The following is a 22908-nucleotide window of genomic DNA, read 5'->3' on the forward strand; positions in this document are numbered from 1 at the left end:
TTTTGATATCTCGAACGGTTTGCTCGTGGCGAGGCGTTGAAATTATGGCGAGAAATGAGAAACAGGAAGTGTCTAATACCGTCCACATACATTTCCTGATTTTAATCAAACTTCATCAGATTATTCGTTGTATGATGTCGATCGCATATATGTGACTATTAGGAGTCAAAGTTATAGCGCCACCAACTGGCAGAAGGAAGTGTGTCATTTTCAAAATGATTTGAATTCAGCATCTTATTATTACTCGATTTTGCTTCAAACTTCATCAGAATAATGTTAAAACACAGCCGATATAAATCTGCAAGGGGGATATTGATATCTAAAAAATTGTTGGCGTGGCAACATGTCAAACTGGAATACTTCTCAGGTGATTTTGAGGCAAATAACATACTTAGAATTTCACAAAACTCTGAACACACATCAGTATTTCTGATAGGAACTTAAATTGTGAATGGATTTTGGATAGCTTGAATGGTTTTGCCGTGGTGATTTTTTTAAATGACCTTACAAAGGGAATCATTATTGTATTTTTAAATTGCAGCTTCCAAACACGTCAAAGAATTTTTTCATACAGATGAAAAAGTCATTCTGAGGAAATATGCATAGTTTCACGACTTTACAACACTGTATGGATAACAGAAAATTAAAAAAACTGTCAGACATCTCATCTCACTCTGTCCCTCTGTTTGAGTATATGTGCTTCAGACTTCCATTGTCTGAGAGAAATAGCGCCCCTACAGGTTCAATTCCCGGACTTTTACTTTCACTTTTAAATCGGTTAAAAATACAAACAAATACTTAGATTTAATTCACACTGACAAGCTAAACCAACATATCTGATTATTACCGGTTCAGGGCTCATGGATAAATTATTTCTGGCCAGAGATACGTGAGAAATAGGAGAGATGAATCACCGCTGTGATCACGAGCGTCTGGAGTAAAGAGCTCAGAGAAAACGAATTTATTCCTGTTTTAAAGCTTTTAAAAATAAATTATTACAGCGATATCACACAATCAACCAATTAGAACACACCAAGAGCTAAATTAAGATGTTTTTGAACTGTTTGTGTGAAAATGAAATATTTGCAGCTGCCTATCTGAAATCACCGCCTCCGATCAGCGCATACAGTGTCCAGCTCAAAACAAACGAATTTATTCTTGTTTAAGAGCTTTTTTAAATAAAATATTACCACAAATGCACACAATAAACCCATTGTAACACAACAAGAGCTAAATGCAGGTGTTTGTGACCTGTTTAAGTGTGCAAGACTATTTGAAAGCGCGACTGGCAGAATAACATATCTCTCGAGCTGCAGGATTTTGGCTTTCGTCGTACGAACGAACACATAACGGACAAGATTATTTCAAAACACATAATAGCTTGGCGACTATAAACGAAAACAGCCACGTGAACATAAACTGGATCTACTGGATTTGAATATTAAAGTGACCACATTTACCACTTGCTTCTGTCTTCAATTTTAATCTATATAAAAAAGGAAACTCATTCGACTTGGCTGCTTTTTTAATGTGTGCGTATTTATTTATTTATCTTTTTATACATTTTGTATAATTTCATAGTTTGTGTATTACAATTATAAAAACAAAAATAAAATTAGCCACTCACATAGAAATAGCTTAGGCCTTAACCTTTTTCTGACAGTTTTAGGGATTTTTAAAAATCCTAAAAAAAACTTATTTGTGCTGCAAATAATAATTTCAAACTCATTTGATACTGACCTATGACATCCTGTGACATTATATTTATTTTAATTTACATAATCTCATGGATGTAACAGTAAATCTGTTCAGCTCACAGATCAATACTAAGCTGTAATACAAGCAGAACTTTCACAAATGCTTATGAGTCATTTAAGGATTTGATAACACTGTAAAATAATGTCTAATTTGTTAACATTAGCAAATTCATTGATAACACTTTATAATAACTGCACTCATTATTAAATAGTCAGTTCATGCTTTATAAAGCCTTGTCCCAATATTAATAGTCAGTAGTAAGCAGTTTATAAATACAGCTATAAATAGCTTGTCCTTGGTTTATAAGCACATTTATTAAAAAGGAGAGTAAAGGGTCAGTTATCTTCCTATGAAAAATAAAAGATAAAAATAAACAAACAACAACAACACAGATTGATACAGAACTCAGAAATTTTATTGTGTATTTATGATAAAATCAGCCTGTAAATGAATTCATACTCCTCCTCATACTACTCCATACTCCTTTTTCAACATGATGCCAATATACTGAGATGTTAAATTGTGAATGGGTTTAGGATAGCTTAAATGGTGTTGCCATAGAGATTTATTAAAGTAACATAAAAAATACAATAGTTATTTTACTATATCTTTAAAATTTTTCATTCTAACTCTTCATATTTTTTTATATAAGTAGAAGTCCTCATTTGAAGGAAGCACAGTAAGTTTCATAGCTTTATCATTTTCAAGAGCCAGCATAAAATTAAAACTATCATAACTTATAAATCAAGCTTGCAATTCTTAGTACCTATAATGGCCACCAGAGGGATCTATAGGATTACTTTTAAATAATTATTGGAGAAACGAGTATGATTTAAATAATTTATAGAAATCTTTCAAATAAAATAATATGTATTTTAGGAATTTTACTGATAAAATGACCCTCACTTAATTAGAATAACAAGCTGAAGTATTTTGAACTGTATATTAAGAATAATTCTTTATAGGCTTTATGGACAGATACGTTTTAAGTGACTCTTGAAGGTTCAGCACCACATCCTCTTTTACCACTGTTTAAAGAATTTATCTTACAGAACAGGTGTGAATGAATTTTGGATAGCTTGAATGGTTTTGTCGTGGTGATTTTTTGAAATAATAGTAAAAAAGGAACCAGTAAAAAAAAGTGCAGCTTCTAAACACTTCAAAAAAATGTACACATAGAAGACAAGTCATTCTGAGGAAATATGCATAGTTTCATGACTATACAACATTATATGGATGACAGAAAATTAAAAAACATACATCTGATGTCACTCTGTCCCTCTGTCACTGTGTGTGTGTGTTTGTGTGTGTTTTAAGTGAATTAGGTGTGAAACTATCAGTGAGCATTTAGTCTCCAGCGCCAACATTTTACAGAACTGCCACTTTCCCGGAGTCTCAGAATTACAATGTGTTAGGTTCTGAGAGATCTAAGATTCCAAAAAAATATTTAATTAGAATACCATGAAGTATTGTGAAATACTATATATTAAGACTTTATATATAGGCTTAATGAACAGATTAGACTGACTCGTGAAGGACCAGCAGCACCTCCTCTTGTCCGATGGTTTGAGGAATATATCTTCCAGAATCCGGGATTAAGATTTAGGAGCTCATTTTTATTCCACCTCCTTTCCTGAAAGTCTGTCTTGCAGAATTGACTAAAAATTAATCTTCACATTAATTCCTAATTCTTTTGCAATTCTTTTGTCAGTTCTTCTTGACCTGTTTTTCTCTTCCAGCTTTCCTGGACTATTGTATAGCACTCATAAATGATTAAATAAAAAATAATGGTAGTTATTAAGATTGATATGGTTTGGAATTGGTAAAATGTGCTTGGAAAAAAATCACAATAAAACAATGTTTTAATGTTTAAGTTTGGAATATTAACTGACATGAATGAATGCTATATAAATATTGTTCATGTTAACATAATGTTTATAAATGAAATCTTATTGTAAAGTGTTACTAAAGTTATATATATATATATATATATTGTTCTGTGAATGTGATTTTAAAGTCTAGATGATTCGGATTAACCCTTTAACTGCCATATCAAGTTCAAGTTCAAGTTCAAGTTCAATTTATTTGTATAGCGCATTTACAACAGCCTCCTGGCTGACCAAAGTGCTTTAACATAAGAGCAAGAATATTACACATACATAAAAATAGACCAGACAAAAAATTTAAAACCACCCATTTCAAAATGTAGCATAACACAGTAGTAGGTACACTAAGGAAAATAAAAAAGTTTTTAGCAAAGATTTAAAAATAGACAAGGAAGGGGCCAGTCTGATCTCTAAAGGCAGGGTATTCCAGAGTCGTGGCCCAGCCACTGCAAATGCACGCTCCCCTCTACGCTCCCCTCTATCCTTTAAAACCTCACTGCCAGAGGGATATTGTGAATGCATGTGCCCGCTGGGCACAGTTTACCTGATGCCACCGGGGTGGTGATGGCATTGGTGGCTTGAGCCCGCCATCGCTGCTTGCAGCTATATTTCTTATTATTATTATTCTTCTTCTCTAAGATGAATCGCATTTTTGAGGGCCTAAACATGCTCGAAAAGTCATGAAACTTTGCACACACCTCAGAACTGGCGAAAATTTACGTCTGATATGGGTTTCAGAAGTGGGTGTGCCAAAATGGCTCAACAGCGCCACCTATACACGTTCAACGGTGTGCGCCTCGAGCTACGTTTCATGTACATGTATGAAAATCGGTATACACATGTAACTCTCCAATACCTACAAAAAAGTCTCTTGGAGCAAAATCCGAAACCCAACAGGAAGTCGGTTATTTCAAATATTATGAGCAAATTTTGTGTCACTTTTGTCATTTCCATGCGTTGTATTTTAACGAACTCCTCCTAGAGATTAATTCAGATCAACACCAAATTTGGTATGCCTAATCTAAAGTCCTTTGCGATGTTAAATTGCGAAGCTTTTGAGTTTTCGTTGAAGGGCCTGTGTGTGGCGGCCTGGCGAATTTCGATGATTCGCCATGAAACAGGAAGTTGCTATAACTCAGACATACAATGACCAATCTGCCCCAAACTTCACATGTTGGATAAGACTCTTGACCTGAACAGTTTGACACGACAATATTCAGTTATAGTCATAGCGCCACCTATTGGCAACAGGAAGTTACATATTTTAAGCTGCGACAAACTACTCCTAGAAATTTTTGACATCAATGTCTTTTTTGTCGTCAGTCTAATCTAAAGGCCTGTACGATGTTAAAATGAGAAGATCTTGAGTTTTCGTTAAAGGGCATGTCCATGGCGCCATGTCAAAGTTCGATGTCTCGCCATGGGAGTAGAAGTTGCTGTAACTCAGTCATAAAATATCAGATCTTGCCCAGACTTCAAATGTTTGATAAGAGTACTGACCTGAACACATCTGGAGGCTAATATTCCATTGGGTGTGGCAAAATGGCTCGATAGCGCCACCTATACATTTTCAATGGAGTGCACCTCGAGCTACATGTCATATACATGTACGAAAATCGGTAAACATATGTAACACACCAATAGCTACAAAAAAGTCTCTTGGTACGAAATCCGAATCCCAACAGGAAGTCGGTTATTTTTAATTTTCCCTGCAAAATTGGTGTTGTTTTTGTCATTTTCAGGGGTTGTATTTTAACGAACTCCTCCTAGAAATGTATTCAGATCAACACCAAACTTGGTCAGTGTAATCTAAAGCCCTTTGCCATGTTAAATTGCGAAGGAATTGAGGTTTCGTTAAAGGGCGTGTCCATGGCGGCCTGACAAATTTCGATGATTTGCCGTGAAAAATGATGGTGCTATAACTCAGACATACAATGTCCAATCCGCCCCAAACTTCACATTTTTGTTAAGACTCTTCACCTGAACAGATCTACATGCCAATATTCAGTTATAGTCATAGCGCCACCTATTGGCAACTGGAAGTGACATATTTTACACTGTGACAAACTACTCCTAGAAATTTTATGACATCAATGTCTTTTTTGTGGTCAGTCTAATCTAAAGACCTGTGTGATGTTTAGTTGTGAAGATCTTGAATTTTTGTTAAAAGGCATGTCCATGTCGCCATGACGAAGTTCGATGTCTCGCCATGGGAATAAAAGATGTTATAACTCAGGCATAAAATGTCCGATCTTGCCCAAACTTCACATGTGTGATAAGGGTCCTGGCTTGAACACATCTGAAGGCCAATATTCCATTATAACGATAGCGCCACCTGCTGGCAACAGGAAGATTGGCACACATATGGAATAAACTTTGATATATTGCACTTATATTTATGAGTTTAAATGCATATTTCTCAACGTTCACCTTTTTACTAAAGCCACACGATGGTGGTGAGCCCGGGTGCGAGGGCCCGTTCATCGCTGCTTGCAGCTTTAATTATTATTATTATTATTATTATTCTTCTTCTCTAAGATGAATCGCATTTTTGAGGGCCTAAACATGCTCGAAAAGTCATGAACCTTTGCACACACCTCAGAACTGGCGAAAATTTACGTCTGATATGGGTTTCAGAAGTGGGTGTGGCAAAATGGCTCAACAGCGCCACCTATACACGTTCAACGGTGTGCGCCTCGAGCTACATTTCATGTACATGTATGAAAATCGGTATACACATGTAACTCTCCAATACCTACAAAAAAGTCTCTTGGAGCAAAATCCGAAACCCAACAGGAAGTCGGTTATTTCTAATATTATGAGCAAATTTTGTGTCATTTTTGTCATTTCCATGCGTTGTATTTTAACGAACTCCTCCTAGAGATTAATTCAGATCAACACCAAATTTGGTATGCCTAATCTAAAGGCCTTTGCGATGTTAAATTGCGAAGCTTTTGAGTTTTCGTTAAAGGGCCTGTGTGTGGCGGCCTGGCGAATTTCGATGATTCGCCATGAAACAGGAAGTTGCTATAACTCAGACATACAATGACCAATCTGCCCCAAACTTCACATGTTTGATGAGACTCCTGTCCTGAACAGTTTGACATGACCATATTCAGTTATAGTCATAGCGCCACCTATTGGCAACAGGAAGTGACATATTTTACGCTGCGACAAACTACTCCTAGAAATTTTTGACATCAATGTCTTTTTTGTCGTCAGTCGAATCTAAAGGCCTGTACGATGTTAAATTGAGAAGATCTTGAGTTTTCGTTAAAGGGCGTGTCCATGGCGCCATGTCAAAGTTCGATGTCTCGCCATGGGAGTAGAAGTTGTTGTAACTCAGTCATAAAATATCAGATCTTGCCCAAACTTCAAATGTTTGATAAGAGTACTGACCTGAACACATCTGGAGGCTAATATTCCATTGGGTGTGGCAAAATGGCTCGAAAGCGCCACCTATACATTTTCAATGGAGTGCGCCTCGAGCTACATGTCATATACATGTACGAAAATCGGTAAACATATGTAACACACCAATAGCTACAAAAAAGTCTCTTGGTACGAAACCCGAATCCCAACAGGAAGTCGGTTATTTTTAATTTTCCCTGCAAAATTGGTGTTGTTTTTGTCATTTTCAGGGGTTGTATTTTAACGAACTCCTCCTAGAGATTTATTCAGATCAACACCAAACTTGGTCAGTGTAATCTAAAGCCCTTTGCCATGTTAAATTGCGAAGGAATTGAGGTTTCGTTAAAGGGCGTGTCCATGGCGGCCTGACAAATTTCCATGATTCGCCATGAAAAATGATGGTGCTATAACTCACACATACAATGTCCAATCCGCCCCAAACTTCACATTTTTGATAAGACTCTTCACCTGAACAGATCTACATGCCAATATTCAGTTATAGTCATAGCGCCACCTATTGGCAACTGGAAGTGACATATTTTACACTGTGACAAACTACTCCTAGAAATTTTATGACATCAATGTCTTTTTTGTGGTCAGTCTAATCTAAAGACCTGTGTGATGTTTAGTTGTGAAGATCTTGAGTTTTTGTTAAAAGGCATGTCCATGTCGCCATGACGAAGTTCGATGTCTCGCCATGGGAATAAAAGATGTTATAACTCAGGCATAAAATGTCCGATCTTGCCCAAACTTCACATGTGTGATAAGGGTCCTGGCTTGAACACATCTGAAGGCCAATATTCCATTATAACGATAGCGCCACCTGCTGGCAACAGGAAGATTGGCACACATATGGAATAAACTTTGATATATTGCACTTATATTTATGAGTTTAAATGCATATTTCTCAACGTACACCTTTTTACTAAAGCCACACGATGGCGGTGAGCCCGGGTGCGAGGGCCCGTTCATCGCTGCTTGCAGCTTTAATTATTAGGGCCCGAGCACCGATGGTGTGAGGACCCTCTTGGAATTGCTCCGTTTATTATTATTATTATTAGGGCCCGAGCACCGATGGTGTGAGGACCCTCTTGGAATTGCTCCGTTTATTAGGGCCCGAGCACCGATGGTGTGAGGACCCTCTTGGAATTGCTCCGTTTATTATTATTATTATTATTAGGGCTCAAGCCCGAAGGGGCGAAGAGCCCTATTGTTCTTCTAAGGATTATTCTTATTATTTTTTTTATTTTTTATTTAACCTTCCGGGTGTTTTTAGGGGCCTTAACATGCTCAAAAACTCTTGAAAATTGGCACACACATTGGAATCTGCGGCCATCAGGACGCCGCAGAGGCTGGGACCCGGGCGTGGCACAGGGACTCTACAGCGCCCCCTGGAACACCTTCAGAAATCTTGAACCATAGCTCACACAGACTTGCATGTATTTATATGAAACTCGGTACACTTATAGATCTCATTGAGCCGAACAACTTTCACACTTTATGTCATAGGCTCCGCCCAACAGGAAGTCAGCTATTCAGAGCTGTTTAAAAAAAGCATGCTCTGGAATTTGAAATACTCCTCTGAGGTTTTCAACCCGTTCGCCACGAAACTCGGTGAACATGATCTCAAGACATTGGGGACGAAAAATTGCGAGGGGATTTTTGATATCTTGAACGGTTTGCCCGTAGCGAAGCGTGGAAATTATGGCGAGAAATGAGAAACAGGAAATGTCTAATAACATCCACATACATTTCCTGAATTTGATCAAACTTCATTGGTTTGTTCGTTGTATGATACCGATCGTATATATGTGACTATTAAGAGTCAACGTTATAGCGCCACCAACTGGCAGCAGGAAGTGAGTCATTTTCAAAATGTTTTGAATTCAGCATCTTATTTTTACTCGATTTACTTAAAACTTCATCAGAATAATGACAAAACACGGCCGATGTAAATCTGTTGTGGGGATATTGATATCTGATATGGCGTTGCCATGGCAACGTGTCAAACTTGAATGTTCTGTTATGATGAGTTTGAGGCAGACACCAACCTCAGATTTACATGAAACTAAAAACACATATCAGTATTAGTGATAGCTAGACAATGGGAAAAGCTTTTAAAAGGGCGTGAAGGAGGCATGCTATAGCGCCACCTTTTGTCAAAAGTGGGGGGTTTAGTTTTAGCTACAGACACCAAACTTGGTACATAAATTGTTCTTATCAAGACGGACAACTTTCTAATTCACAGTCATCAGCTACGACCAACAGGAAGTCGGCTATTTTTATTTGAATATTTAAATTGAGCTCTGATTTAATGCATTCTCCTCAGAGGAAATGTTCACTATACTCACCAAACTTTGTCTACATGTTGAAAAAACATTGAGGAACTTAAATTGCGAATGGATTTTGGTTAGCTTGAACCGTTTTGTCGTGGTGATTTTTTGAAATGACAGTAAAAAGGGAATCATTAATTGTCTTGTATTTTTAAATCGCAGCTTCCAAACACTTTAAAAAAAATCATACAGAGATCAAATCATTCTGAGGACATATGCATAGTTTCATGACCTTACAACACTGTATGATTAAAAGAAAATTAAAAAAAAACTGTCAGACATCTCAACTCACTCTGTCCCTCTGTTTGAGCAATGTATGTGTGCTGACTGAGTGCATGTGTGTGTGTGAGTGTGTGTGTGAGTGGGGGATGGGCATGAGCTGAGTGGCAGACACAATGAGAGAGAGAAAGAGAGAGAGAGAGAGAGAGAGACTTAATCATCTCTTTAATCACCAGAAAAAAAAATTATTTTAAATTGTTATTTTTTGTTGCTTTTGCTAACATTGCTGTTTTCATTACAGCTTAAGAAATCTCTTAGGCCTTATCCTTTTCTGACAGTTTCAGGAATTAAAAACAAAATTCTAAAAATACTTATTTGTGCTGCAAATAATAATTCCAATCTCATTTGATACTGACCTATTCCATCCTGTGACATGACATTTATCTTAATTTACATAATCTCATGGATGTAACAGTAAAACTGTTCAGCTCACAGATGAAGACTAAGCTGTAATGCAAGCAGAACTTTCACAAATGCTTATAAGTCATAAAAGGATTTTATAACACTGTAAAATAATGTCTAATTTGTTAACATTAGTAAATGCATTGGTAACACTTTATAATAACTGCACTCATTAGTAAATAGTCAGTTCATGCTTTATAAAGTCTTGTCCCAACTTAAATAGTCATTAATAAGCAGCTTATAAATACAGCTATAAATAGCTTGATCTTGGTTTATAAGCACATTTATTTAAAAGGAGAGTAAAGGGTCAGTTATCTTCCTATGAAAAATAAAAAAATGAAAATAAACAAACAACAACACAGATTGATACAGAACTCAGAAATTTTATTGTGGATTTATGATCAAATCAGCCTGTAAATGAATCATACTCCTCCAAGAAGACACAAGTAGTTCACACCAAACTTTTTCAACATGATGCCAATATACTGAAGATGTTAAATTGCGAATGGGTTTAGGATACCTTAAATGGTGTGGCCATACCGATTTATTAAAGTAACATAAAAAAATACAATAGTTATTTTACTATATCTTTAGCATTCTTCAATCCAACTCTTCATAATTTTTTATATACGTAGAAGTCATCATTTGAAAGAAGCACAGTAAGTTTCATAGCTTTATCATTTTCAAGAGCCAGCTTAAAATTAAAACTATCATAACATATAAATCAAGCTTGCAATTCTTAGTACCAATAATGGCCACCAGATGGCGCTATATGATTACTTTTAAATAATTATTGTAGAAACAAGTATGATTTAAATCATTTATAGAAATCTTTCAAAGAAAAATTATATGTATTTTACTGATAAAATAACCCTCACTTAATTAGAATAATATGCTGAAGTATTGTGAAATACTGTGTATTAAGAATAATTCTTTATAGGCTTTATGGACAGATAAGTTTGGAGTGACTCTTGAAGGATCAGCACCACATCCTCTTTTACCACTGTTTAAAGAATTTATCTTACAGAACAGGTGCAAATTAATTTTGGATAGCTTGAATGTTTTTGTCATGGTGATTTTTTGAAATAACAGTAAAAAAGGAACCAGTAAATGTCTTTTATTTTTTTAAGTGCAGCTTCTAAACACTTCAACAAAATGTATGCTGAGGAAATATGCATAGTTTCATGACTATACAACACTATATGGATGATAGAAAATTAAAAAACTACCATACATCTGATGTCACTCTGTCCCTCTGGGTAATGTGTGTGTGTGTGTGTGTGTGTGTGTGTGTGTTTGTGTGTTAAGTGTGTGTGTGTTAAGTGTGTGTGCTGAGTTTGTATGAATGTGTGGGAGAGGGGATGGGCTTGGTGTCAGAGAGAGAGAGAGAGAGAGAGAGGGAGGGAGACTTAATCATTTCTTTAATCACCAGCAGAAAAAAAAGCAATTTGGTGTTGTTGTTGTTTTTTCATCATTACAGCTTAAGAAATATCTTAGGCCTCAACATCAACTGTTGCTAGCCTACTCCCAAAATTAATAGTCATTAGTAAGCATTTTATAAATACAGCTATAATTAAATTGTTCATGGTTTATATGCACATTTATTTTGAGGAGATTAAAGGCTGTAATCTTCCTAAAAAAAAAAAATAAAAATAAAAAAAATAAAATAAACAAACACAGAGCTCAGAAACATTTATTTCAAGATGCAATAAAAGAAAACTGTACACTATATATATATATATATATATATATATATATATATATATATATATATATATATATACAATTGCATAAGTTTATATATATTTTTTTTTTATCAAGTGTACAGCTAATAATAATAATAATAATAATAATAATGCATTTTATTTAAGGCGCCTTTCAAACCACTCAAGGTCACAGTACAACAAGTAACAACAGTAACAATATTAAAACAAAAAATAACAGCAAATAACAATGTCAATAAAAAACCACAATAATATTAGAATAGCACAACATATTGTGGAATACTATATTAAGACTTTATATATAGGCTTTATGAACAGATAGGTTTTGAGAGATTCTTGAAGTACTAGCATCACCTCCTCTTGTACGACGGTTTGAGGAATATATCTTCCAGATAGTACCGCCGCTCCCTATATGCAGAATACGCAGTCTTCGTAGGGCACCAACTCCCAGAGGGGGCACCATCCCAGTAGCGCAAAAAAAATAAAACATGCGCCATTCTCCCATCCGCGCTCGCGACCGCTCGGACATTTGCGGATGAATGTTCGTAATTGATGGATGGACATCTATGCCCGGGTAAAAGACATCAGCAATCCGGCACAGAGAAAAGAAAAATAAAGTAAAAAACAAAACAAAAACAGGCATAAAGTTGGCTTGACATTGGACATTCGAGAGTCTCAAATTTAGGGACCGTCTCTAAAGTTACATGTGATATTGTTATACACTTTTCTAACGTCAGTAGCATTTGAAGAGAATGACTTACAGTCATAAAAACAACTGTAATTGTTCATCTAGGTGACAGCTATAATGCACCATTATATTGAATGTTTGATATTTATTAAAACAAACTGTAAGTCATATGTAAATTATGCTACTTTTTCACATGGGCTCAAAAGCAAATTTGAAGCTCAATAGCATTTGAGGAGAAAGACTTGCAGTCATAAACCAATTGTAATGTGTTCATTTAGGTGTCAGCTACGATGCACAACTTATACATTTTTTATATATATTAAAATACTGCCATATCCCTTAAAATTTGATTGCCAGAGGGTTACTGTAAATGCTCATGCCCGCTGGGCACAGTTTTCCCGATGCCACCGGGGTGGTGTTGCACTGACGGCTTGAGCCCGCCATCGCTGCTTGCAGCTATATTTATTATTATTATTCTTCTTCTCTAAGATGAATCGCATTTTTGAGGGCCTAAACATGCTCGAAAAGTCATGAAACTTTGCACACACCTCAGAACTGGCGAAAATTTACGTCTGATATGGGTTTCAGAAGTGGGTGTGGCAAAATGGCTCAACAGCGCCACCTATACACATTCAACGGTGTGCGCCTCGAGCTACGTTTCATGTACATGTATGAAAATCGGTATACACATGTAACTCTCCAATACCTACAAAAAAGTCTCTTGGAGCAAAATCCGAAACCCAACAGGAAGTCGGTTATTTCTAATATTATGAGCAAATTTTGTGTCATTTTTGTCATTTCCATGCGTTGTATTTTAACGAACTCCTCCTAGAGATTAATTCAGATCAACACCAAATTTGGTATGCCTAATCTAAAGGCCTTTGCGATGTTAAATTGCGAAGCTTTTGAGTTTTCGTTGAAGGGCCTGTGTGTGGCGGCCTGGTGAATTTCGATGATTCGCCATGAAACAGGAAGTTGCTATAACTCAGACATACAATGACCAATCTGCCCCAAACTTCACAAGTTTGATGAGACTCCTGTCCTGAACAGTTTGACATGACCATATTCAGTTATAGTCATAGCGCCACCTATTGGCAACAGGAAGTGACATATTTTAAGCTGTGACAAACTACTCCTAGAAATTTTTGACATCAATGTCTTTTTTGTCGTCAGTCTAATCTAAAGGCCTGTACGATGTTAAATTGAGAAGATCTTGAGTTTTCGTTAAAGGGCGTGTCCATGGCGCCATGTCAAAGTTCGATGTCTCGCCATGGGAGTAGAAGTTGTTGTAACTCAGTCATAAAATATCAGATCTTGCCCAAACTTCAAATGTTTGATAAGAGTACAGACCTGAACACATCTGGAGGCTAATATTCCATTGGGTGTGGCAAAATGGCTCGATAGCGCCACCTATACATTTTCAATGGAGTGCGCCTCGAGCTACATGTCATATACATGTACGAAAATCGGTAAACATATGTAACACACCAATAGCTACAAAAAAGTCTCTTGGTACGAAATCCGAATCCCAACAGGAAGTCGGTTATTTTTAATTTTCCCTGCAAAATTGGTGTTGTTTTTGTCATTTTCAGGGGTTGTATTTTAACGAACTCCTCCTATAGATTTATTCAGATCAACACCAAACTTGGTCAGTGTAATCTAAAGCCCTTTGCCATGTTAAATTGCGAAGGAATTGAGGTTTCGTTAAAGGGCGTGTCCATGGCGGCCTGACAAATTTTGATGATTCGCCATGAAAAATGATGGTGCTATAACTCACACATACAATGTCCAATCCGCCCCAAACTTCACATTTTTGATAAGACTCTTCACCTGAACAGATCTACATGCCAATATTCAGTAATAGTCATAGCGCCACCTATTGCCAACTGGAAGTGACATATTTTACACTGTGACAAACTACTCCTAGAAATTTTATGACATCAATGTCTTTTTTGTGGTCAGTCTAATCTAAAGACCTGTGTGATGTTTAGTTGTGAAGATCTTGAGTTTTTGTTAAAAGGCATGTCCATGTCTTGCCATGACGAAGTTCGATGTCTCGCCATGGGAATAAAAGATGTTATAACTCAGGCATAAAATGTCCGATCTTGCCCAAACTTCACATGTGTGATAAGGGTCCTGGCTTGAACACATCTGAAGGCCAATATTCCATTATAACGATAGCGCCACCTGCTGGCAACAGGAAGATTGGCACACATATGGAATAAACTTTGATATATTGCACTTATATTTATGAGTTTAAATGCATATTTCTCAACGTTCACCTTTTTACTAAAGCCACACGATGGCGGTGAGCCCGGGTGCGAGGGCCCGTTCATCGCTGCTTGCAGCTTTAATTATTATTATTATTATTATTATTAGGGCCCGAGCACCGATGGTGTGAGGACCCTATTGGAATTGCTCCGTTTATTAGGGCCCGAGCACCGATGGTGTGAGGACCCTCTTGGAATTGCTCCGTTTATTATTATTATTATTATTATTATTATTATTATTATTATTATTATTCTTCTTCTCCAAAATGAATCGCATTTTTGAGGGCCTAAACATGCTCGAAAAGTCATGAAACTTTGCACACACCTCAGAACTGGCGAAAATTTACGTCTGATATGGGTTTCAGAAGTGGGTGTGGCAAAATGGCTCAACAGCGCCACCTATACACGTTCAACGGTGTGCGCCTCGAGCTACGTTTCATGTACATGTATGAAAATCGGTATACACATGTAACTCTCCAATACCTACAAAAAAGTCTCTTGGAGCAAAATCCAAAACCCAACAGGAAGTCGGTTATTACTAATATTATGAGCAAATTTTGTGTCATTTTTGTCATTTCCATGCGTTGTATTTTAACGAACTCCTCCTAGAGATTCATTCAGATCAACACCAAATTTGGTATGCCTAATCTGAAGGCCTTTGCGATGTTAAATTGCGAAGCTTTTGAGTTTTCGCTAATGGGCGTGTCCGTGGCGGCCTGGCGAATTTCGATGATTCGCCATGAAACAGGAAGTTGCTATAACTCAGACATACAATGACCAATCTGCCCCAAACTTCACATGTTTGATGAGACTCCTGACCTGAACAGATTGACATGCCCATATTCAGTTATAGTCATAGCGCCACCTACTGGCAACAGGAAGTGACATATTTTACACTGCAATGAACTACTCCTAGAAATTTTATGACATCAATGTATTTTTTGTGGTCAGTCTAATCTAAAGGCCTGTGCGATGTTAAGTTGTGAAGATCTTGAGTTTTCGTTTAAAGGCGTGTCCATGGCGCCATCACGAAGTTCGATGTCTCGCCATGGGAATAAAAGATGTTATAACTCAGGCATAAAATGTCCGATCTTCCCCAAACTGCACATGTGTGATAAGAGTCCTGGCCTGAACACATCTGAAGGCCAAAATTCCATCAGGTGTGGCAAAATGGCTCGATAGCGCCACCTATACACTTTCAACAGAGTGTGCCTCGAGCTATGTTTCACGTACATGTACAAAAATCGGTATACACATGTAACACACCAATACCTATAAAAAAGTCTCTTGGTACGAAATCCGAATCCCAACAGGAAGTCGGTTATTTAGAATTTTCTCTGCAAAATTGGCGTTGTTTCTGCCATTTTCAGGGGTTGTACTTTAACGAACTCCTCCTAGAGATTTATTCAGATCAACACCAAACCTGGTCAGTGTAATCTTAAGCCCTTTGCAATGTTAAATTGCGAAGATCTTTAGATTTCGTTAAAGGGCGTGTCCATGGCGGCCTGACAAATTTCGATGTTTCGCCATGAAAAAGGAAGTTGCTGTAACTCAGACATACAATGTCCAATCTGCCCCAAACTTCACATGTTAGATAAAACTTCTGCCCTTAACAGATCTACATGCCCACATTCAGTTATAGTCATAGCGCCACCTATTGGCAACAGGAAGTGACATGTTTTACGCTGCAACAAACTACTCCTATAATTATTTTGAGATTAACATATATTTTGTGGTCAGTCTAATCTAAAGGCCTGTGCAATGTTAACTTTTGGAGATCTTGAGTTTTTGTTAAAGGGCGTTTCCATGGCGCCATGACAAAATTTGATGTCTTACCACAGCAAGAGAAGTTGTTGTAAATCAAGCATAAAATGTTCAATCTTCCCCAAACTTCACATGTTTGATAAGAGTCCTGGCCTGAACACCTCTGAAGGCCAATATTCCATTATAATGATAGCGCCACCTGCTGGCAACGGTAAGATTGGCACATATATGGGATATACTTTGATATATTCCACTTATATTTAGGACATTAAATGCATATTTCTCAACGTTCACCTTTTTACTAAAGCCACACGATGGCGGTGAGCCCGGGTGCGAGGGCCCGTTCATCGCTGCTTGCAGCTTTAATTAGGGCTCAAGCCTGGAGGGCGAGAGCCCTATTGTTTTCCTTAGGATTATTTTTTATTATTATTATTATTATTATTATTTTTTTCTAACGTTACGGGGGCTTTTGGGGTCCTTAACATGCTCGAAAACTCTTGAAAATTGGCACACAGATTGGAACCTGCGGCCATTAGGGCCGGGCAGAGACTGATACACGGGCGTGGCACAGGGGCTCTACAGCGCCCCCTGGAATACTGAGGGCCATATATCATACATACTTGCACGTAGACACATGAAACTCGGTACACATGTAGATCTCATTAAACCAAACAACTTTCGTACTGCATGTCATAGGCTCCGCCCAACAGGAAGTTGGCTATTTAGGGTTTATTATTCATATTTTTGGTCAAAGTTGTGGGGGCTTTTGGGGTCCCTAACATACTCAAAAACTCTTGAAAATTTGCGCACACTTTGGAATCTGTGGCCTTTAGGAGCCTGCAGAGGCTGGGACCCGGGCGTGGCACAGGGGCTCTATGGCGCCCCCTGGAACACAGTCATAAATGTTGATGTATAGCTCACACATACTTGCACATATTCATATGAAACTCAGTACACATATAGATCTCATCGTGCCGAACAACTTTCGTATTGCATGTCATAGGCTCCACCCAACAGGAAGTCAGCTATTTAGAGTTATGTAAAAAGCGCATGCTCTGGAATTTGAAATACTTGTCATAGGTTTTTTTCTCGATTGCCGCCAAACTCGGTCAACATGATCTCAAGACATTGGGGATGAAAAATTGCCAGGGGATTTTTGATATCTCGAACGGTTTGCTCGTGGCGAGGCGTTGAAATTATGGCGAGAAATTAGAAACAGGAAGTGTCTAATACCATCCACATACATTTCCTGATTTTAATCAAACTTCATCAGATTATTCATTGTATGATGTCGATCGCATATATGTGACTATTAGGAGTCAAAGTTATAGCGCCACCAACTGGCAGAAGGAAGTGTGTCATTTTCAAAATGATTTGAATTCAGCATCTTATTATTACTCGATTTGCTTCAAACTTCATCAGAATAATGTTAAAACACAGCTGATATAAATCTGCAAGGGGGATATTGATATCTAAAAAATTGTTGCCGTGGCAACATGTCAAACTGGAATACTTCTCAGGTGATTTTGAGGCATATAACATGCTTAGAATTTCATCAAACTCAGAACACATATCAGTATTAGTGACAGCTAGACACTGGCAAAAGTTCATAAGAGGGCGTGGAATAGGCACTCTATAGCGCCACCTTTTGTCAAAAGTGGGGGGGTTAGTTTTAGCTACAGACACCAAACTCAGTACAAAAATTGTTCTTATCAAGACGGACAACTTTCTAATTCACAGTCATCAGCTACGACCAACAGGAAGTCGGCTATTTTGATTTGAATGTGGATTATTTTTTACATTTAGCCGTGAATTAATGCATACTGCTCAGAGGAGAGTAACACTATACACACCAAACTTGGTCTACATGTTGAAAAAACATTGAGGAACTTAAATTGTGAATGGGTTTTGGATAGCTTGGATGGTTTTGTCGTGGTGATTTTTTTAAATGACAATAAAGATGGAATTATTAATTTTCCTGCATTTTTAAATTCCAAACACTTCAAAACCTTTTTTCATACAGAAAAAAAAGTTATTCTGAGTAAATATGCATAGTTTCATGACTTTACAACACTGTATGGATAACAGAAAATTAAAAAACTGTCAGACATCTCATCTCACTCTGTCCATCTGTTTGAGTGTGTGTGCTTAGACTTCCATTGTCTGAGAGAAGTAGCGCCCCTACAGGTTCAGTTACCGGACTAAAAAAGGGAGGAGACTGTCTTTTGGTTTCGATTTTAAATCGGTTAAAATACAAATAAATACTTGGATTTAATTCACAGTGACAAGCTAAACCAACATATATGATTATTATCAGGTCAGGGCTCATTAATAATTGATGTGTGGTCAGTGATACGTGAGAAACACGAGAGATGAATCACCGCTCTGAGCAGGAGCGTGTGGAATGACGAGCTCAGAAAAAACGAGTTTATTCTTGTTTTATAGCTATTAAAAATAAAGTATTGCAGCGATATCACACAATTCACCAATTAGAGCACACCAAGAGCTAAATTAAGATGTTTTTGAACTGTTTGTGTGAAAATGAAATATTTGCGGCTGCCTATCTGAAATCTGCCTCCGATCAGCGCGCACAGTGTCTCAGAGCTCAAAACAAACGAATTTATTCTTGTTTAAGAGCTTTTTAAAATAAATTATTGCCATAAATGCACACAATACATCCATTATAACACAACACGAGCTAAATGCAGGTGTTTGTGACCCGTTTAAGTGTGCAAGACTATTTGAAAGCGCGACTGGCAGAATAACATATATCTCTCGAGCTGCAGGATTCTGCCTTTCGTCGTAAGAACGAACACATCACGGACAAGATTATTTCAAAATACATAATAGCTTGGCGAATATAAACGAAAACAGCCACGTGAACATAAACTGTTGAGAAATAAATCTGAAGTGGATCTACTGGATTTTAATATTAAGTGACCGCATATACCAGCTGCTTCTGTCTTCAATTTTAATCTATATAAAAAAATGAAACTCATTCATCTTGGCTGCTTTTTTAATGTGTGTACGTATTTATTTATTATTTTGCTCTAACAAGACTTAATCTATATTTAATTAAATCAATTACATTTTATTTTACATTTGATTTGTCCATTTCTGCATCTAAACGCCTAAAAACCTAAAACATGCTCTATTATACTATTGTTAGCAATTTCTTATTCGTCCAAGTTATCTGGTGTACACGCTTTTATTTTCATAATAAACTCGTTTGTTAGATTATACACAGTTATAGTGGTCTATAATAAATATTGACAGGTTTTATTCAAGATGTTTAGAATGATCGCCGTAGGCTAATTTTTTAAAATGTAAATCCAAAAAAAAAAAAAAAACAAAAAAAAAAAAAAAATAATAATAATTTTTAATAAATTAAAAACATTGGAAAAGAATAACTTGTACTTTTTTATACATTTTGTATAGTTTCATAGTTTATGCATTATAGTTATAAAAACAAACAAATTTAGCCACTCACATAGAAATCTTAGGCCTTATCCTTTTCTGACAGTTTTAGGGATTTTTAAAAATCCTAAAAAACCTTATTTGTGCTGCAAATAATAATTTCAAACTAATTTGATACTGACCTCTGACATCCAGTGACATGATATTTATTTGAATTTACATAATCTCATGGATGTAACAGTAAATCTGTTCAGCTAACAGATCAAGACTAAGCTCTAATGCAAGCAGAACTTTCACAAATGCTTTTAGGTCAATAAAATCATTACAAAACACTTACAAATCATTTAAGGATTTGATAACACTGTAAAATAATGTCTAATTTGTTAAGATTAGCAAATGCATTGATAACACTTTATAATAACTGCACTCATTAGTAAATAGTCAGTTCATGCTTCATAAAGCCTTGTCCCAATATTAATAGTCAGTAGTAAGCATTTTATAAATACAGCTATAAATAGTTTGTTCTTGGTTTATAAGCACATTTATTAAAAAGGAGAGTAAAGGGTCAGTTATCTTCCTATGAAAAATAAAAATAAACAAACAACAACACTGATTGATACAGAACTCATAAATGTTATTGTGGATTTATGATAAACTCAGCCTGTAAATGAATTCATTCTCCTCCAAGAAGACACAAGTAGTTCACACCAAACTGTTTTAACATGAAGCCATATACTGAAGATGTTAAATTGCGAATGGGTTTAGGATACCTTAAATGGTGTGGCCATAGCGATTTATTAAAGTAACATAAAAAAAATACAATAGTAATTTTACTATATCTTTAAAATTTTTAATTCCAACTCTTCATAATTTTTTATATACGTAGAAGTCATCATTTGAAGGAAGCACAGTAAGTTTCATAGCTTCATCATTTTCAAGAGCCAGCATAAATTTAAAACTATCATAACATATAAATCAAGCTTGCAATTCTTAGTACCAATAATGGCCACCAGATGGAGCTATAGGATTACTTTTAAATAATTATTGTAGAAACAAGTATGATTTAAATCATTTATAGAAATCTTTCAAAGAAAAATAATATGAATTTTATGTATTTTACTGATAAAATGACATTCACTTAATTAGAATAACAAGCTGAAGTATTGTGAACTGTATATTAAGAATAATTCTTTATAGGCTTTATGGACAGATACGTTTTGAGTGACTTGAAGGATCAGCACCACATCCTCTTTTACCAGTTTAAAGAATGTATCGTACAGTACAGGTGCGGATGAATTTTGAATGGCTTGAATGGTTTTGTCGTGGTGATTTTTTAAAATATTAGTAAAAAAGTAACCAGTAAATGTCTTTTATTTTTTTAAGTGCAGCTTCTAAACACTTAAAAAAAATTGTACACATAGAAGACAAGTCATTCTGAGGAAATATGCATAGTTTCATGACTATACAACACTATATGGATGATAGAAAATTAAAAAACTATCATACATCTGATGTCACTCTGTCCCTCTGTCACTGTGGGTAATGTGTGTGTGTGTGTGTGTGTGTGTGTGTGTGTTAAGTGAATTAGTTGTGAAACTATCAGGGAGCATTTAGTCTCCAGTGCCAACATTTTACAGAACTGCCACTTTCCTGGAGTCTCAGAATTACAATGTGTCAGGTTCTGAGAAATCAAAGATTCCAAAAAATGATTTAATTAGAATACCATGAAGTATTGTGAAATACTACATATTAAGACTTTATATATAGGCTTTATGAACAGATTAGAGTGACTCGTGAAGGACCAGCACCACCTCCTCTTGTCCGATGGTTTGAGGAATATATTTTCCTGAATCCGGGGCTAAGATTTAAGAGATCATTTTTATTCCACCTCCTTTCCTGAAAGTCTGTCTTGCAGAATTTACTAAAAATTAATCTTCACATTAATTCCTAATTATTTTGCAATTATTTTTGTCAGTTCTTCTTGACCTGTTTTTTTTTTTCTTCTTCTTTTCTGACCTCATGACCCAGTCAGCATTTTTGTACAATGGTCAAATCTTAACTTATCCATTTCTGTATTGCATTTGTGTTTGATATTTCTCATGGGTATTTCATAATTTTCGACTTTGAGTTAAAAACGTTTGAGTTAAAACTCTTTTTTAGCGCATTTCATCTGTAAAAGAAAACATGCCTAATGATTCTGCACATGAATATAAGGAGTTTTTCTCTTCCAGCTTTCCTGGAATATTGTATAGCACTCATAAATGATTAAATAAAAAATAATGGTAGTTATTAAGATTGATATGGCTTGGAATTGGTAAAATGTGCTTGGAAAAAAAATCACAATAAAACAATGTTTTAATGTTTAAGTTTGGAATATTAAATGACATGAATGAATGCTATATAAATATTGTTCATGTTAACATAATGTTTATAAATGAAATCTTATTGTAAAGTGTTACTAAATATATATATATATATATATATATATTGTTCTGTGAATGTGATTTTAAAGTCTAGATGATTCGGATTAACCCTTTAACCGCCATACCCTTTAAAACCTCACTGCCAGAGGGATATTGTGAATGCATGTGCCCGCTGGGCACAGTTTACCTGATGCCACCGGGGTGGCGATGGCATTGGTGGCTTGAGCCCGCCATCGCTGCTTGCAGCTATATTTATTATTATTATTCCGCTTCTCCAAAATGAATCGCATTTTTGAGGGCCTAAACATGCTCAAAAAGTCACCAAATTTTGCACACGCCTCCGAACTGGCGAAAATTTACGTCTGATATGGGTTTCAGAAGTGGGCGTGGTAAAATGGCTCGACAGCGCCACCTATGCACGTTCAGCGGTGTGTGCCTCGAGCTACATTTCACGTACATGTATGAAAATCGGTACACACATGTAACACACCAATACCTACAAAAAAGACTCTTGGAGCAAAATTCTAAAACCAACAGGAAGTCGGTTATTTGT

At 36.3% G+C, this 22908-nt stretch overlaps 1 protein-coding gene and 2 long non-coding RNA genes across 4 annotated transcripts in view; 1 reads left to right on the forward strand and 2 right to left on the reverse strand.

The window, feature by feature from the left end:
- LOC127967980 (uncharacterized) overlaps positions 1 to 22169 on the reverse strand; it is a 30008-nt gene extending 7839 nt beyond the window's left edge. The window contains exon 1 of the long non-coding RNA XR_008155865.1: positions 21949 to 22169. This is a non-coding gene — a long non-coding RNA (uncharacterized LOC127967980). The remainder of the gene's footprint in view (positions 1 to 21948) is intronic.
- Positions 1 to 22908, forward strand: part of LOC127967974 (serine/threonine-protein phosphatase 6 regulatory ankyrin repeat subunit C) — a 62392-nt gene that overhangs the window by 21769 nt on the left and 17715 nt on the right. The gene's annotated exons all lie outside the window — the stretch shown is intronic.
- On the reverse strand, positions 3289 to 17544 carry LOC127967979 (uncharacterized). Its single transcript, XR_008155864.1, has 3 exons — positions 16715 to 17544; positions 7104 to 7878; positions 3289 to 5204 (listed from the first exon to the last, which is right to left on the reverse strand). It is a non-coding gene; the product is annotated as an uncharacterized LOC127967979 (long non-coding RNA).

This window comes from Carassius gibelio, chromosome B11 (assembly GCF_023724105.1).
Source record: "Carassius gibelio isolate Cgi1373 ecotype wild population from Czech Republic chromosome B11, carGib1.2-hapl.c, whole genome shotgun sequence".
Classification (NCBI taxonomy): domain Eukaryota; kingdom Metazoa; phylum Chordata; class Actinopteri; order Cypriniformes; family Cyprinidae; genus Carassius; species Carassius gibelio.